The 19,100-nt window shown below is 45.7% G+C and overlaps 1 protein-coding gene and 1 non-coding gene across 2 annotated transcripts in view; one reads left to right on the top strand and one right to left on the bottom strand.

The window, feature by feature from the left end:
• The window catches only part of LOC123764772 (multiple epidermal growth factor-like domains protein 6), a 242,118-nt gene that overhangs the window by 98,834 nt on the left and 124,184 nt on the right, over positions 1-19,100 (top strand).
• Positions 11,797-11,915, bottom strand: LOC123764928 (5S ribosomal RNA). Its single transcript, XR_006773645.2, has one exon. It is a non-coding gene; the product is annotated as a 5S ribosomal RNA (ribosomal RNA).

Here is a 19,100-nt window from a genome sequence, read left to right as displayed (position 1 = left end):
AAAAATATACTTTTGTTCACTGCACATCGCTCACCGGTTATTTCGGGGCAAGGCTTTGAATGGTTTGGATGAACTGTTGTGTGTGTATATTTGCTGTTCTGAATTAGAATAACAATTTATTTTACTGCTTTTCATTATGACGTGTGCGCATGCGCGTGTACTCACCAGCTTATAGCAACGTTAAGGGTTAATGATAATGAGTACGTCAAGGGTCGGGTGTTCGACCCTCCTAGTGCCCAAGGTGAATGATTATATATATATATATATATATATATATATATATATATATATATATATATATATATATATATATGAGAGAGAGAGAGAGAGAGAGAGAGAGAGAGAGAGAGAGAGAGAGAGAGAGAGAGAGAGAGAGAGAGAGAGAGAGAGAGAGAGATACCAGGAGAGAGCTAGTTATGGTAGTTCTACTTGAATGAAGTAATCCCTGATCAAAGTTATGATGCTCCCCACAATACCTTGTGTGTAAAGCTGTGTGCTGAGTCTTGCTTGAGGCAGAGTATCAAAACCAAGGCACTACGGGCTCACCATAGCCCGTGCTACTTGGAACTTTGTTCCAAGTAGCGAATCTTTAACAACAACAACCTTAGTGAAGTCTTGTTGGCATTCATTTATTAATCATTTTTGTCAAGATGAGAAGAAAAATATATTCTTCGATTCTTCGAAGGCGGGGATCGTATTCCAGGGACCTGCCCGAAACGCTACGCGTACTAGTGGCTGTACAAGAATGTAACAACTCTTGTATATATCTCAAAAAAAAAAAAAATATTTCATCGATTCAAGCATTTTTTTTGCTACATGTATTGTCAAGCTAATTGGACGTCAATTCATATAAAAACTATTATGGATAAAAATGGGGTTGTGTATTTATGGGACAATTTACCGGGTTACACAATGGACGTGGGGGACACTGGATTGTTCCAAGCGACAATTTAGATACATTAATGAGTTTGGGTGAACATAAATAGGCCCAATAGGCACCTCGTATGGGCAAATAGGCACCTCGTATGGGCCAATAGGCACCTCGTATGGGCCAATAGGCACCTCGTATGGGCCAATAGGCACCTCGTATGGGCCAATAGGCACCTCGTATGAGCCAATAGGCACCTCGTATGGGCCAATAGGCACCTCGAATGGGCCAATAGGCACCTCGTATGGGCCAATAGGCACCTCGTATGGGCCAATAGGCACCTCGTATGGGCCAATAGGCACCTCGTATGGGCCAATAGGCACCTCGTATGGGCCAATAGGCACCTCGTATGGGCCAATAGGCACCTCGTATGGGCCAATAGGCACCTCCTATGGGCCAATAGGCACCTCGTATGGGCCAATAGGCACCTCGTATGAGCCAATAGGCACCTCGAATGGGCCAATAGACACCTCGTATGGGCCAATAGGCACCTCGTATGAGCCAATAGGCACCTCGTATGGGCCAATAGGCACCTCGTATGGGCCAATAGGCACCTCGTATGGGCCAATAGGCACCTCGTATGGGCCAATAGGCACCTCGTATGGGCCAATAGGCACCTCGTATGAGCCAATAGGCACCTCGTATGAGCCAATAGGCACCTCGTATGAGCCAATAGGCACCTCGTATGGGCCAATAGGCACCTCGTATGGGCCAATAGGCACCTCGTATGGGCCAATAGGCACCTCGAATGGGCCAATAGGCACCTCGTATGGGCCAATAGGCACCTCGTATGGGCCAATAGGCACCTCGTATGGGCCAATAGGCACCTCGAATGGGCCAATAGACCTTCAGTTTACTTTGTTATGGCAGATTATATGTATTTAGTATTTGTATCTGCAGAATCGAGCTATTAGCTCTTGGACCCCGCCTTTCTAACTTATTTTTCCTCTTATGTCTACTACATATATTTCTCTTACACACACGCGCGCGCGCACACACACACACACACACACACACACACACACACACACACACACACACACACACACACACACACACACACACACACACACACACACACACACATATATCCCCAGGAAGCAGCCCGTAGCAACTGTCTAACTTTCCGGTACCTATTTACTACTATTTACTAGTGAATCTGTACGATGGTACAATATGGTTGCAGCTGGCAATCCCAATCATTATGGACGAAGAGGAGGAAGGACGCGGGAGAGTTATCTTTGCACCCGCAAGATAACGTAAGATTTTAGGGATTGACGAATGTTAATCTTCTTGTTTGAGAAGTTGTTCACTTGAGACAGTTAAGCAAGTCCCAGCTGTGTCTGGGTACAAGTGACAGGATGAACAACCCAGCGGGTTTTCTTCCTATTGGGGAGTGTTGTACATGCTGCTGTGGCTGTGGCACTCCCAGGGCCGCTTGGCTCCGCTCTTCTCACGCCATCGTGGCACCTGCCTTGTTTTGGCAATAAGGGTCAGCGGTCATGCTTAGGTCACAGGTCGCGCCTAGGTCAGAGGTCACGTCTAGGTTAGTAGGTCGGAGGTCACGCCATGGTTAGTAGGTCAGAGGTCACTCCTAGGTCACAGGTCGCGCCTAGGTCAGAGGTCACGTCTAGGTTAGTAGATCGGAGGTCACGCCTAGGTTAGTAGGTCAGAGGTCACGCCATGGTCAGTAGGTCAGAGGTCACGCCTAGGTCAGTAAGTCACGCCTAGGTTAGTAGATCAGAGGGCACTCCTAGGTCAGAGGTCACGCCTAGGTCACAGGCCACGCCTTAATAAGAGGTCACGCCTAGGTCAGTAGGTCAGAGGTCATTCCTAGGTCAGTAGGTCACAGGTCACGCCTATGTCAGTAGGTCACAGGTCACGCCTATGTCAGCAGGTCACAGGTCACTCCTATATAAATGAGCAGAAGTTTACTGAAAATACTGAGGGGTCAGAGGTCACGCCTACGGCAAAAGTTCAGAAGTCACGGAGGGAACAGAAGGTCAGAGGTCACGCCTTGGTCAGCATAGCAGAGACCACACATACAACAAAGATACTCAACACAACTGCAGTCCTCTGTAAATCACTTGAGATGCACTCTGTAAATCACTTGAGATGCACTCTGTAAATCACTTGAGATGCACTCTGTAAATCACTTGAGATGCACTCTGTAAATCACTTGAGATGCACTCTGTAAATCACTTGAGATGCACTCTGTAAATCACTTGAGATGCACTCTGTAAATCACTTGAGATGCACTCTGTAAATCACTTGAGATACACTCTGTAAATCACTTGAGATGCACTCTGTAAATCACTTCAGATGCACTCTGTAAATCACTTCAGATGCACTCTGTAAATCACTTCAGATGCACTCTGTAAATCACTTCAGATGCACTCTGTAAATCACTTCAGATGCACTCTGTAAATCACTTCAGATGCACTCTGTAAATCACTTCAGATACACTCTATAAATCACTTGAGATACACTCTGTAAATCACTTCAGATGCACTCTGTAAATCACTTCAGATGCACTCTGTAAATCACTTCAGATGCACTCTGTAAATCACTTCAGATGCACTCTGTAAATCACTTGAGATGCACTCTGTAAATCACTTGAGATGCACTCTGTAAATCACTTGAGATGCACTCTGTAAATCACTTGAGATGCACTCTGTAAATCACTTGAGATGAACTCAGAAAATATGTATTGTTCGCCTCTTAGAAAAAGGAAACTAAATATAATTTAGTACACATATAGTGTACTGAATTATATTCATATAGTTAATATAAAAAATATTAAACATACCTGCCCGACGGTCGTTATTGGTGGACGGGCTTAAGGGTTCAACTAGCTTGTTCACGGCCAGCTACCTATGAGAGGGCCATCAGGACAAGTTCTGTGAGTTACTATATTGTATCCGGGAAACAGAAGTTGCATTTTTTATTGTAAATTTGTTGATGGATTCAGTGAAAAGATTAGGTTCGTTAGGGGTCTCCTGACTTGGAGGTAGTTAATGCTTAACCACAAGATTGAGGTAGCTGTGGCAAGGTGATTATAGCAACAAAAGATGCACTGTTGCAGGATATATAAATGCAAGATTACCTCCTTCCTCTGAAACCACCACTTCCACCGCCCGCCCCCTCCCCCCCCCCCACTTCTCAACCCCGAAAAAATAGGAGCAAGCACTTAAGTATTTTATGTTCTTCCTTAAAGAGAGAACACGTGTCGAGAGCTTCTCCTGTGGGCAGTAGAGAAGTACCACACACACACACACACACACACACACACACACACACACACACACACACACACACACACACACACACACACACACACACACACACACACACTCTCTCTCACACACACACACACACACACACACACACACACACACACACACACACACACACACACACACACACACACACACACACACACACACACACACACTCTCACACACACACACACACACACACACACACACACACACACACACACACACACACACACACACACACTCTCTCTCTCTCTCTCTCTCACACACACACACACATACACACACACACACACACACACACACACACACACACACACACACACACACACACACACACACACACACACACACTCTCTCTCTCACACACACACACACACACACACACACACACACACACACACACACACACACACAAGCTGCAACAAACTGTAGAGTTGGTCCAAAGGTTGCTCCCCCCTGTCCCTCTCCCCCCCTGTCCCTCTCCCCCCCTGTCCCTCTCCCCCCCTGTCCCTCTCCCCCCCTGTCCCTCTCCCCCCCTGTCCCTCTCCCCCCCTGTCCCTCTCCCCCCCTGTCCCTCTCCCCCCCTGTCCCTTTCCCCCTCAGTCCCTCTCCCCCCCAGTCCCTCTCCCCCCCAGTCCCTCTCCCCCCCTGTCCCTCTCCCCCCCTGTCCCTTTCCCCCCCAGTCCCTCTCCCCCCCTGTCCCTCTCCCCCCCTGTCCCTCTCCCCCCCTGTCCCTCTCCCCCCCTGTCCCTCTCCCCCCCTGTCCCTCTCCCCCCCTGTCCCTCTCCCCCCCTGTCCCTCTCCCCCCCTGTCCCTCTCCCCCCCTGTCCCTTTCCCCCCCCAGTCCCTCTCCCCCCCTGTCCCTCTCCCCCCCTGTCCCTTTCCCCCTCAGTCCCTCTCCCCCCCAGTCCCTCTCCCCCCCAGTCCCTCTCCCCCAGTCCCTCTCCCCCCTGTCCCTCTCCCCCCAGTCCCTCTCCCCCCCCCTGTCCCCCCCCCCCCCGCCCAATTAGGTGTGGGTGTTGCAGTGGTTCTCACGACAACAAGCAGTGCCTAGCTAAGCTTGCACCGGGTGGGGGCAAGCTTACATGGCAAGCACAGTGCCAGTGTTCTTAATGTTAGTACATGGCAAGCACAGTGCCAGTGTTCTTAGTGTTAGTACATGGCGAGCACAGTGCCAGTGTTCTTAAGTTAATACATGGCAAGCAGAGTGCCAGTGTTCTTAAGTTAATACATGGCAAGCACAGTGCCAGTGTTCTTAAGTTAGTACATGGCAAGCACAGTGCCAGTGTTCTTAGTGTTAATACATGGCGAGCACAGTGCCAGTGTTCTTAAGTTAATACATGGCAAGCAGAGTGCCAGTGTTCTTAAGTTAATACATGGCAAGCACAGTGCCAGTGTTCTTAAGTTAGTACATGGCAAGCACAGTGCCAGTGTTCTTAAAGTTAAGCATTAACGCGAATTATAACTGTGTCACTCCTATATACAACATTAACCAGACACTATATAATTAAGCAACATTAACCTGGGATTTAGCAATACAAGAATGAGGAACGAATCATAAATGCTAAAATTAAACTTTTGAACGTTTTAAGAGGACTCAAATTGTCTAAAACAATGATTTGTTATTAAAAAACAATTTTAAACTTCAAATACTTTTACACAATATCACAAGGTTTGGTTAAGGTATTACTGGCCATTTAGCTGGGCCAGAATTCTTCAAGCGTTTACTCGTCCACGTTCGAAACCTGTAGATCTCTCCTCCATCATGGCGGCTTATAGTTTGTATATATTAAACAGTTTACGAGGTAGGAAGCGTTACGAGGTCGTTCACAAGTCATGGTTATTATTGTTACAAGGAACCTCATAGTGCTTGGCAGCTCATGCACTGCTTAATAATTACACAGTCGCCATGATTCAGGAAAGATGTAAAGGTTTCGTAATTGGACACATAAATTCCTGATGAATTCTAGGAATAACCTCGGGCCTCAGTGTACATTCAAGAACTACCAGACTAAAGGGTCAGGTCTGCAACGAGAGCAGAGACCAGTGCACTAAAATCATGTGTGGTTCACTATTGCCTTAATACCTCATCACGTTCGTGAGTAGAGACGCGAGGCGGCTTACCAAAACGGTATTTCTAAAGAGAAATACTCGTCCTCTCTCCAGCAGCTGGACACCCTCATAAAGACTGTGAAGCAGTATCCTCCCCCGCGATAACAGCTTGATGGTTAAATGCAACCTCAGAATACTGAAAAAAAAATTGTACCACTTACGGGCTATTCATGCCCGTGCCACCTCTTGGGTGGCTTAATCTTAATGAATCAATCAATCGTTCTCTCTAAGAGAGTAACTAGTTCGATACCTTGCTTTCCCTGAGACCCAGACCTCGCCATCCAGCACCGGAAAACGACACCTGTACATCTCCCCCGTCCACCGCCTTACCCACTGCTTGACTCTCATCCATCCCTATTATTCCCCTATTTATTCACCTATGTGTTATTACTACACATTACCCCCTCCCCCCCCCACCCAACTTCATCTCTTTCAATTGTGTATTTAAGATAAATTTGCACTTCGTATATTCGTTCCTTGCCTGAAGATGTTCCAGAGTGGAAGGAAATACATATATATATATATATATATATATATATATATATATATATATATATATATATATATATATATATATGTCGTACCTAGTAGCCAGAACGCACTTCTCAGCCTACTATGCAAGGACCGATTTGACTAATAAGCCAAGTTTTCATGAATTAATATATTTTCTCTATTTTTTTTCTTATGAAATGATAAAGCTACCCATTTCATTATGTATGAGGTCAATTTTTTTTTTATTGGAGTTAAAATTAACGTAGATATATGACCGAACCTAACCAACCCTACCTAACCTAACCTAACCTATCTTTATAGGTTAGGTTAGGTTAGGTAGCCGAAAAAGTTAGGTTAGGTTAGGTTAGGTAGGTTAGGTAGTCGAAATACAATTAATTCATGAAAACTTGGCTTATTAGGCAAATCGGGCCTTGCAAAGTAGGCTGAGAAGTGCGTTCTGGCTACTAGGTACGACATATATATATATATATATATATATATATATGTCGTACCTAGTAGCCAGAACGCACTTCTCAGCCTACTATGCAAGGCCCGATTTGCCTAATAAGCCAAGTTTTCATGAATTAATTGGTTTTCGACAACCTAACCTACCTAACCTAACCTAACCTAACTTTTTCGGCTACCTAACCTAACCTAACCTATAAAGATAGGTTAGGTTAGGTTAGGTAGGGTTGGTTAGGTTCGGTCATATATCTACGTTAATTTTAACTCCAATAAAAAAAAATTGACCACATACATAATGAAATTGGCAGCTTTATCATTTCATAAGAAAAAAATTATAGAAAATATATTAATTCAGGAAAACTTGGCTTATTAGGCAAATCGGGCCTTGCATAGTAGGCCAAAAAGTGCGTTCTGGCTACTAGGTACGACATATATATATATATATATATATATATATATATATATATATGCCGTAAGGTGCTCAAAAAGTTCAGGACGGTTATAAAATTTCTCAACTTCTAGACAGTTATCTCAAATTTAGTTAAGACACTCGAGGAAAAATTATAAATTTTTTAATTCAAGTTGACGGGACCTTCGTTGGTGGCGGTGTCACCGTCACGGTGACACCCACACTGTCACCGTCACGGTGACACCCACACTGTCACCGTCACGGTGACACCCACACTTTCACCGTCACGGTGACACCCACACTGTCACCGTCACGGTGACACCCACACTGTCACCGTCACGGTGACACCCACACTGTCACCGTCACGACCCTAGTCTGACACTGGCTGAGACTGGGCTGAGGAGCTGAAGCTCGTCCCGGTATGATGTATTAAGTAAGAACACACAGCATATATATATATATAGAGAGAGAGAGAGAGAGAGAGAGCGGCCGTCTGGTCCACTTGCGACAGCCCGGCCTCATTTTTATTTACATATGTTAGTTGTTGAAGACGCTGTGGCTGTTCTGGTGACAGCTTTATGTTTTCTTAACGAGCTGGCATCTTGAGGCTCTGTAGGAAAGTCCGACTGTGTCCAGGTGTTCCAGGTGTTCCAGGTGTTCCATGTGTTGCATTGCAGCGGCCCTCATGCTATAGGTTCATGTCAAATGGTTTATCTTTGTCAGAAACCCTGCTTGGTTTATCGAGGTCCCATTAGGACATCGATCAACTTTCTCCTCAACTGTTGGTACCTATTCAGTGGTACCTATTTCCTGATTGGTGAATAGGTACATCAGGTTAAAGGAAACGTTGCCTAAACGTCTCTGTCCCTTCGAGGGAATCGCACCCGGGACCTTTCGGTTGTGGAACTGACTCTGGTAGTCACTGTGTTGGAGGAATTAAATTCAACAAGTGTAAAGGGAAGTTATTAAACTGGTAACTAATACTCGACGCCCTTCAGTGATGTGTGTCAGGAGACATAACTTTGTCAAATGAAATTTGGTGAGTTAATTTGTAACTTCTTTACCAAGTGAAGAACTTAGCAAATATAGAGAAGATTGGTACTTCTATATATAGAGTACTTATAGAATTATATAGAAGATTGGTATATAATTAGGTACTGGTATAATAATGATTAGTACTGATATAACTGGAAATTTATCCATTTCTCTCATATTCAATAACATGTATATACAGAGATGTGTGTGTGTGTGTGTATGTATGTATTTATGTACTCACCTAGCTGTGCTTGCGGGGGTTGCGCTCTGTCTCTTTGGTCCCGCCTCTCAACTGTCAATCAACTGGTGTACAGGTTCCTGAGCCTACTGGGCTCTATCATATCTACATTTGAAACTGTGTATGGAGTCAGCCTCCACCACATCACTGCCTAACGTATTCCATCTGTTAACTACTCTGACACTGAAAAAGTTCTTGTTAACGTCCCTGTGGCTCATTTGGGTACTCAGTTTCCACCCGTGTCCCTTTGTTCGCCTACCACCCGTGTTAAATAGTTTATCTTTATCTACCCTGTCAATTCCTCTGAGAATTTTGTAGGTACAGATCATGTCTCCCCTAAATCTTTTGTTTTCCAGTGTCGTGAGATTCAGTTCCATAAATCTTTCCTCATAGATCATTCCTCTCATCTCGGGGACTAGCCTGGTGGCATTCCTCTGAACCTTTTCTAACCGTTTTATGTTTAACTGAATGTGAACTCCACGCTGGAGCCGCATATTACAGTATTGGTCTGACATATGTGGCATACAAGGTTCTGAATGATTCCTTATACAAGTTTCTGAAGACAGTGTTTATGTTCGTCCAGCCTTGCATCCGCCGCTGATGTTATCCGTTTGATGTGGGCTTCAGGGGACTGGTCTTGTATGATATCAACCCCCAGATCTTTCTCTCTTCATGGCTCCTGAAGGATTTCCTCTCCCAGTTGGTACCTTGTGTTTGACCCCTGCTCCCTACGCCTATCTACATCACTTTGCACTTGCTGAGTTAAACTCTAGTAGCCATTTGTTGGACCATTCCTTCAGTCTGTCCAGGTCATCTTGTAGCCTCTTGTTTTTCTCATCTGTCTCAATCTTCTCATAATTTTAGCATCATCAACAAACATTGAGAGGGATGAGTTTATACCTTCTGGAAGAACTTTCACGTATATCAGAAACAGGATAAGTCCGAGTACTGAGCCCTGTGGGACTCCTCTGGTGATAACTCGCCAATCTGAGGTCTCAACCCTCACAGTAACTCTCTGTTTCGTGTTGTTTAGGTACTCCCTTATCCATTGGAGCACCTTACCACTTATTCCAGCTTGTTTCTCCAACTTACGCAAGAGTCTTTTATGGGGTACTTTGTCAAAAGCTTTCTGGCAGTCCAAGGATATGCAGTCTGCCCATCCTTCTCTTTCTTGCTTAATGCTTGTTGCTTTGTCATAGAATTCTATTCAACCTGTGAGACACGACTTGCCTTCCCTGAACCCTTGCTCGTGACGCGTTACAAAGTCCCTTGGGCCAGATTCACGAAGCAGTTACGCAAGCACTTACGAACCTGTACATCTTTTCTCAATCTTTGGCGGCTTTGTTTACAATTATTAAACAGTTAATGAGCTCCGAAGCACCAGGAGGCTGTTTATAACAATAACAACCGTTGATTGGGAAGTTTTCATGCTCGTAAACTGTTTAATAAATATAACCAAAGGCGTCAAAGATTGAGGAAAGATGTACACGTTCGTAAGTACTTGCGTAACTGCTTCGTGAATCTGGCCCCTTCTCTCCAGATGTGCTACAAGGCTGTTCCTCACGATCTTCTCCATCACCTTGCATGGTATACAACTTCATCGCCATGTAGTTTAGGACCTCCTGCCCTATACGTAATATATATGTGTGTATATATATATATATATATATATATATATATATATATATATATATATATATATATATATATATATATGTATATATATATATATATATATATATATATATATATATATATATATATATATATATATATATATATATATATATATATATATATATATATATATATATATATATATATATATATATATATATATATATATATATATATTATATACAATAAAAAGATGGACAAAGATGAGGTTTTTTTTTACAGTAATGAGTAAAGTTTTGAAATGGTGTTAGGGTCCCCTCACTTGAGTGAGGGGAAGTGTTGCTGGTGAGAGGAGGGAGATGAGCAGGTGATGAATAGTTGACCTCACACAGTGAGTCTCTTTATAAGACGTCAGAGTCCACCAGAGTCTCTCCCCCAGTGTGTCATCACAGAGACAACTGTCACGGGTGTCTTAGTCTCTGGGGCTCTGTCACCGTGACCTATGAGGCTACTACTCCTTATGACGTGACTTAAACTGGTCGTGAGTCAGTACATTAGCCAAGGAAGAGTGTTAGAAAGGCGGGGTCCAAGAGCTAAATGTTCGATGCTTGCAGGTACAGATAGGTGGGGTACATGTATAGAGAGAGTGTGTGTGTTCTACAAGGTTGTCGTTCATGTTGGAAGAGACGTGAGTGATGGTATACTTTGGGATGAGTGATGGTCGCTATTGAGTGTTCCAGGCAGGGATTCTCGCCTAGCAAAACCAGTAGATTTATGACGCCTGTAGCTGTCATAGGGTGGTGTGTGTGTGTGTGTGTGTGTGTGTGTGTGTGTGTGTGTGTGTGTGTGTGTGTGTGTGTGTGTGTGTGTGTGTGTGTGTGTGTGTGTGTGTGTGTGTGTGTGTGTGTGTGTGTGTGTTTACTAGTTGTGTTTTTACGGGGGTTGAGCTTCGCTCTTTCGGCCCGCCTCTCAACTGTCAATCAACTGTTTACTAACTACTTTTTTTTTTTTTTTTTTCCACACCACACACACCCCAGGAAGCAGCCCGTGACAGCTGACTAACTCCCAGGTACCTATTTACTGCTAGGTAACAGGGGCATTCAGGGTGAAAGAAACTTTGCCCATTTGTTTCTGCCTCGTGCGGGAATCGAACCCGCGCCACAGAATTACGAATCCTGCGCGCTATCCACCAGGCTACGAGGCCCCTGTTAAACATTATTGCCAACAGCATTTGGTGTTCCCAGGCGGTCACCCATCCAAGTACTAACCAAACCCAACGTTGCTTAACTTCGCTGATCGGACGAGAAGCGGTGTTCTCAACGTGGTATGGCCGTTGGCAAGGAGATGAGCAGATGATGTGTGTGTGTGTGTGTGTGTGTGTGTGTGTGTGTGTGTGTGTGTGTGTGTGTGTGTGTGTGTGTGTGTGTGTGTGTGTGTGTGTATTCACCTAGTTGTAGTCACCTAGTTGAGCTTGCAGGGGTTGAGCTCTGTCTCTTTGGTCCCGCCTCTCAACTGCTGTACAGATTCCTGACCCTACTGGACTCTATCATATCTACATTTGAAACTGTGTATGGAGTCAGCCTCCACCACATCACTGTCTAATGCATTCCACCTGTTAACTACTCTGACACTGAAAAAGTTCTTTCTAACGTCCCTATGGCTCATGTAGGTACTCAGTTTCCACCTGTGTCCCCTTGTTCGCGTACCCACGTGTTAAACAGTTTATCTTTATCTACCCTGTCGATTCCTCTTAGAATTTTGTAGGTAGTGATCATGTCTTCCCGAGCTCTCCCATCTTCCAACGACGTTAGGTGCATTTCACGCAGCCTTTCCTCGTAACTCATGCTTCTTAGTTCTGGAACTAGCCTAGTGGCATATCTCTGAACTTTTTCCAGCTCAGTCCTGTGCTTGACAAGGTACATGCTCCATGCTGGGGCCGCATTCTCCAAGATTGGTCTTACGTACGTGGTATACAAGGTTCTGAATCATTCCTTACACAGGTTCCTGAAGGCAGTTCTGATGTTAGCCATCCTCGCATACGCCGCAGATGATATTCTTTTTATGTGGGCTTCAGGAGACAGGTTTGGCATATATCAACTCCTAAATCTTTCCCTCTGTCCGTTTCATGAAGGACTTCATCTACAATTCTGTATTCTGTTTCTGGCCTCCTGTTTCCACTGCCTAGTTTCATTACCTTACATTTATTCGGGTTGAACTTTAGTAGCCATTTGTTGGACCATTCATTCAGTTTGTCTAGGTTATCTTGTAGCCTCCCACTATCTTCTTCTTACTTAATCCTCCTCATAATTTTTGCATCATCAGCAAACATTGAGAGGAACTAGTCTATTCCCTCTGGGAGATCATTTATGTATAAATAGTATAGGTCCAAGGACTGACCCCTGGGGGACTCGACTGATGACACTTCGACAAACTGAGACCTCGCCCCTCACAGTGACTCGGTATCTTCTGTTGCTTAGGTACTCCATTATCCAACGGAATACCTTCCCTTTCACTCCTGCCTGCATCTCCAGCTTGTGCACTAGTCTCTTGTGTGGTACTGTGTCAAAGGCTTTCTTGTAATCCAAAAATACACAGTCTGCCCACCCCTCTCTTTCTTGCCTGATTTTTGTTGCCTGGTCGTAGAATTCAATTAATCCTGTGAGGTACTACTTGCCATCCCTGAACCCGTGTTGATGTTGTGTTACAAAGTTCTTTCGCTCCAGATGTTCCACTAGCTTTTTTCGCACAATCTTTTCCATCAACTTGCATGGTACACACACAACACACACACACACACACACACACACACACACACACACACACACACACACACACACACACACACACACACACACACACACACACACACACAACACACACACACACACACAACACACACACACACACACACACACACACACACACACACACACACACACACACACACACACACACACACACACACACAAAAACACAACTAGTAAACAACTAGTAAACACACACATACACACACACACACACACACACACACACACACACGCACACACATGTACATCATTCCATAATCATGGCGGGTTTGTTTACAATTATCAAACAGCTGTTACCTCCGAAGCGTCGTGAGGTTGTTTATAACAACAATAACAACCTCGGATTGCGATGTTTCCCAGTTCGATCGTCCACTGTTTCCTAAATGTAAACAAAAAAACCTCCGTGCTTAAGAAAAGACGCACAGGTTTCGTAACTGGTTGATGAATCCCGGACCATCTCTGCCAACCGTAAGAACCTTCTTGAAACCTTAGACGAATTTATATTTTCCAACGATTCCCCCCCCCCCCCAACCCTGTGCCTGCCAGCGCTCTTACCTTATCTTCCCACCATTTTGAATTCTGCATCTTGGCTTTTAAGATATGAATAAAATTCGCCATAAACTTCGTATATTAAAATTCTTACTAAAGTTGTGAGAACAAAGACCACTCCAATATTCTCATGTGTCTTTCCTTTTCTGACGGTCCCTTCGGCGCCAGTGCCAGTCTTGACCATGGTCCCACGGCTCCTGGTGGTCGTGGGTGAGGTCATGTTATATATCCTGTGTTGACCTGTTGGTAATCGAGACGGGAGACATCTCCCGTCCACGAGGCTCACCATAGCCCGTGCTTCTTGCCCCGCTCCTGTGCCAGGTAAGTTACGGGCTCACCATAGCCCGTGCTACTTGGAACTTGTTCCGAGTAGCTGAATCTATAACAACAACAACATGTTGGTAATCTACCAGCAAATATCGAATTAATAAGTTGGTGATGGTGGTGGTAATGCGAGGTCTGGGGTCAGGCGGTGGAAGACATGGAGGGGACCTTTGGTAGTGTTAATCTATAATCCTTGGTGGGAAACCCAGCACCGCTATAATTATACTACCGATGCGGAGCTATAATTACACTGTCGTAGTGCGAGTGGTGATGGCCACGGGGGGGGGGGGGAGAGCACAGCTAGGATTATTGATTTATAACAGTGAATATATTAAGCATTTCAACTTTTGATCTTGGCCGCTGAGTGATAGGATTTTTTTTTCTTCTGATGTATGTTTCTTATGGTAATCTAAGAGTCGAATGGTGTGTTTGGGATTGTTTGTGGTGATGAAGAGTGTGTTGGGTGCGGGTGTCTGAGCTTCTCCTCGGTTTTCTTGAGATGATTTCGGGGCTTTAGTGTCCCCGCGGCCCGGTCCTCGACCAGGCCTCCACCCCCAGGAAGCAGCCCGTGACAGCTGACCAACACCCAGGTACCTATTTTACTGCTAGGTAACAGGGGCATAGGGTGAAAGAAACTCTGCCCATTGTTTCTCGCCGGCGCCCGGGATCGAACCCGGGACCACAGGATCACAAGTCCAGCGTGCTGTCCGCTCGGCCGACCGGCTGATCACAATAGCATTTGCTCTAGAGTCTAAACTATATAGATAGATCGATTATAGTCTATACGCTCCCAACCACTTGGGCTGGACGGTAGAGCGAAGGTCTCGCTTCATGCAGGTCGGCGTTCAATCCCCATGGCATGTGCTCTAAACTTCATAACACGCACCGTGGCTCACAGCAGCCATGGCGAGCTGAGAGCAGCAAATTAAGAGACCCAAAGAGAGGGCTACTAAGACCCAGTACCAAACAATAGACCTGTCCCCGTGAACACCAAGTTCCATATTGAGCACTGCAATCATTGGTCGAGAATTACAGAGCTTGAAAACTCTCTTAAATCTATTGAGATATTGCATGTAAAGTAAGCTGATTTCTATCTACACGTGTATAAGCTTATAGGCTCTGAGTTACTTGTGCCTAACGAGGTCTCTCAGCGGGGGTCGAGGCGGTGCCAGGAGCGAGCCAGGCGCCATTAAAACTTTAAATTAAACCCATTTGTTAGCCTGGAGGACTGTCATCTGCATGATCACTGCCGAGGCTACAAGTAAAGGAGATGGTAGTCTTGAGGCTACGTAGTAAGTGGGACTATGGACAGTGTGTGTAGACTGTTTCTGTCGGGCTGTCTCTCTCTCTCTGTCGGGCTGTCTCTCTCTCTGTCCCTCTGTCGGGCTGTCTGTCTCTCTGTCGGGCTGTCTCTCTCTCTCTGTCCCTCTGTCGGGCTGTCTCTCTCTCTCTGTGTCCCTCTGTCGTGCTGTCTCTCTCTCTCTCTGTCGGGCTGTCTCTCTGTCTCTCTGACGGACAGCCTTTGTCTCCATCGACTGTATCGGGCTTTCTCTGTCTCTATCGGAGCTTGGCTGTTCGGCTGTCGTTGTCTCTTGTTTTCCCGCTTCATAATGGGGGCCCCCAAGGAACTCTTGCTACACGTGGAGCCATCAGGACCCTCAGTGTGTCTTCTCCCCCCCCCTGGGGGCCCTCTGTGCCATGTCCAGTGTGGGGGCCCCCTGGGTAGACCTTTCCCCCCCTCGGCCCTGCCAAGCCCCTTCTAAGCACCTGCCAAACCCCTGACAGACCTCTGTCAAGCCTGAAACATCCCTTGCCATTTCCCCTTCACCAGTTACTCCAATATACATGAACAAATGTCGAGACTTAGAAAAACGTCGAATTTGAGGTACATTAATTGTTAATAATCCACTTCATTTTTTACGGCATTGGTTGAGTTTTCTTAAAAAATAAGAAGAGTGGTTTAAGTTCAGTGAAGAGGACAAAGCTTGAAGCAGCGTTACTCTGAAGCTTCAGCTTTAAGCTCTCGATTAAAGATTCATGAAAGTGGTCTCCGGAGAGGGAACTGGCGAGGGGAGGTCAACAAGGTCATCTTATCTTGAGATTATCTTGAGATGATTTCGCGGCTTGGCGTTCTGCACGCGGCCCGGTCCTCGACTTGGCCTCCTTTTTGGATACACACCTCCAGAAAGCAGCCCGTAGCAGCTGTCTAACTCCCAGGTACCAATTTACTGCTAGGTGAACAGGGGCATCAGGGATGAAAAGAAACTCTGCCCCCATTTGTTTCGGCCTCGACAAAGGTCAAGACGATGATTTGGAGCAATCATTATGAGGGCTGTTGGAGGTCATTCTGCCCCAGACAGTCTTCGTGGAACTGTCTGCTCAGTGACCTTGATGACTTATGTCCTTAACCAGTGGTCATAGTGGCCAAGAGTGGCGTTGATTCAACGTTGATGACGCAGATTCAACGTTGATGACGCAGATTCAACGTTGATGACGCAGATTCAACGTTGATGACGTTGATTCAACGTTGATGACGCAGATTCAACGTTGATGACGCAGATTCAACGTTGATGACGTTGATTCAACGTTGATGACGTTGATTCAACGTTGATGACGCAGATTCAACGTTGATGACGCAGATTCAACGTTGATGACGCAGATTCAACGTTGATGACGCAGATTCAACGTTGATGACGCAGATTCAACGTTGATGACGCAGATTCAACGTTGATGATGCAGATTCAACGTTACTCCTAGATTCTGTGCACGCTGGCTCGTATACTGTGTATGGTGTTAAATCAATACCTGCTGTAATTATTATCATGCAGAGCATGATAATAGTTCATATACCCTTTCTATGTACACATTCTGCATTACAAACTATGTTATTATATGCTCGCTGTTGTGTGGGTTCCATCCCCTGCCTTAAGTAGGGGTCACCGTAGGGGCCTCGTAGCCTGGTGGATAGCGCGCAGGACTCGTAATTCTGTGGCGCGGGTTCGATTCCCGCACGAGGCAGGAACAAATGGGCAAAGTTTCTTTCACCCTGAATGCCCCTGTTACCTAGCAGTAAATAGGTACCTGGGAGTTAGTCAGCTGTCACGGGCTGCTTCCTGGGGGTGGAGGCCTAGTCGAGGACCGGGCCGCGGGGACACTAAAAGCCCCGAAATCATCTAAAGATAACCTCAAGATAACCGTGTAACTGTAGGGATAAGTAGTTATGGGTCACGCCACCCTCACTCCAGTAGGTCCGAGGTAGTGTAGGCACCAGAAATTGAAATTAAAAATTTAATATAAGTTTATTGAGGTAAAATACACACAAAGGGATCTTCTTGAGGTTATCTTGAGATGATTTCGGGGCTTTTAGTGTCCCCGCGGCCCGGTCCTCGACCAGGCCTCCACCCCCAGGAAGCAGCCCGTGACAGCTGACTAACACCCAGGTACCTATTTTACTGCTAGGTAACAGGGGCATAGGGTGAAAGAAACTGCCCATTGTTTCTCGCCGGCGCCTGGGATCGAACCCAGGACCACAGGATCACAAGTCCAGCGTGCTCTCCGCTCGGCCGACCGGCTCCCTGAACACCGCGGGTCAACAGCATGCAACCAAGTACAAACCAACATTAAAATTCCCTGCTGAAAGTCAATTTCAGGCAAGGCAATAAAGAGGAGCGGAGAGGCGCGAGTGAGAGCCAGGCTGCTGCTGCTGCTGCCTGGCGCCAGGGAACATGCAGGCAACATTGGGGTCAGACGGGAGGGCTGTCAGTCAGCCACAGGGCGGGGTGCGCGCCCCGCTGCTCGGCCTCCTCAATTAACAATTTCCCGCCACTCAATCCTCTTTGTTCTGGCCTGTACAAACTGTCCCCATCGTCATGTTGTTAATGTGAACAGGGCGGGTTATTGGTACAACCCTTTCTCTTGGATATGCCTGCCACTCCGTAACAAAACCAACCTCCTAACCTAACCTATCAAGTCCGATATGCATCGAACACGAAAAAATTTGCCGGTGTTACGTTTCATAGTAGGCTGCATTTGTAACGATGGTTACAACCAACTATAGGACGACGTGTTGGTTGGTTATGGCATTAATTCCGTTATGCTGTTTATGGCTTAGCGTTTTCTTCTTCGAATGAACATTTGAGGCAATATAAGACTACGCTAAAGGTCGCCCGGGTCCTCGCCACCCACAAACACCTGCCCGGTGCCTCGTCTCCAACAAACACCTGCCCGGCACAAGTGTCAGCTCCTGTGAGGTCCTAGCAATGCCATATATCAGCTTCTGTGTCCTAGCAGCAACTTTTCTCAGATATCAGTTCCTAGCTGGCCTATGCTGGCTGCCCTCCACACAGCCTCTTCACATAAACAAAGACCACGTGCTCGCAACCCTTTCACATAAACAAAGACCACGTGCTCGCAACCCTTTCACACAAACAAAGACCACGTGCTCCCTTCACATAAACAAAGACCACGTGCTCCCTTCACATAAACAAAGACCACGTGCTCCCTTCACATAAACAAAGACCACGTGCTCCCTTCACATAAACAAAGACCACGTGCGCGCTAATCTAGCAGCCTAGCCCATAATAAATGAATGAAAAGCGCGCCACACATCATTCACAACTGATGACATTCAAACATTTTTGTCTAACATTATTTCGCCTTCTTTCAATGTTCGCATCGCACATGTATAAATGCTTCATTCACGTATTACAGATGTAAATAATTGCCAACAGCACTTAACCTAACCAAAATTTAGCCCTAACTAGACACCAAATTCTAATATATAACAATATTTGCATATGGGAAAATTACGATTGACTACACTGAACTATATAACCCGCACATA

This window comes from Procambarus clarkii, chromosome 48, assembly GCF_040958095.1.
Source record: "Procambarus clarkii isolate CNS0578487 chromosome 48, FALCON_Pclarkii_2.0, whole genome shotgun sequence".
Lineage (NCBI taxonomy): Eukaryota > Metazoa > Arthropoda > Malacostraca > Decapoda > Cambaridae > Procambarus > Procambarus clarkii.
Note: the sequence above shows the minus strand (reverse complement) of the source record. Positions and strands in the feature narration are given on the sequence as shown.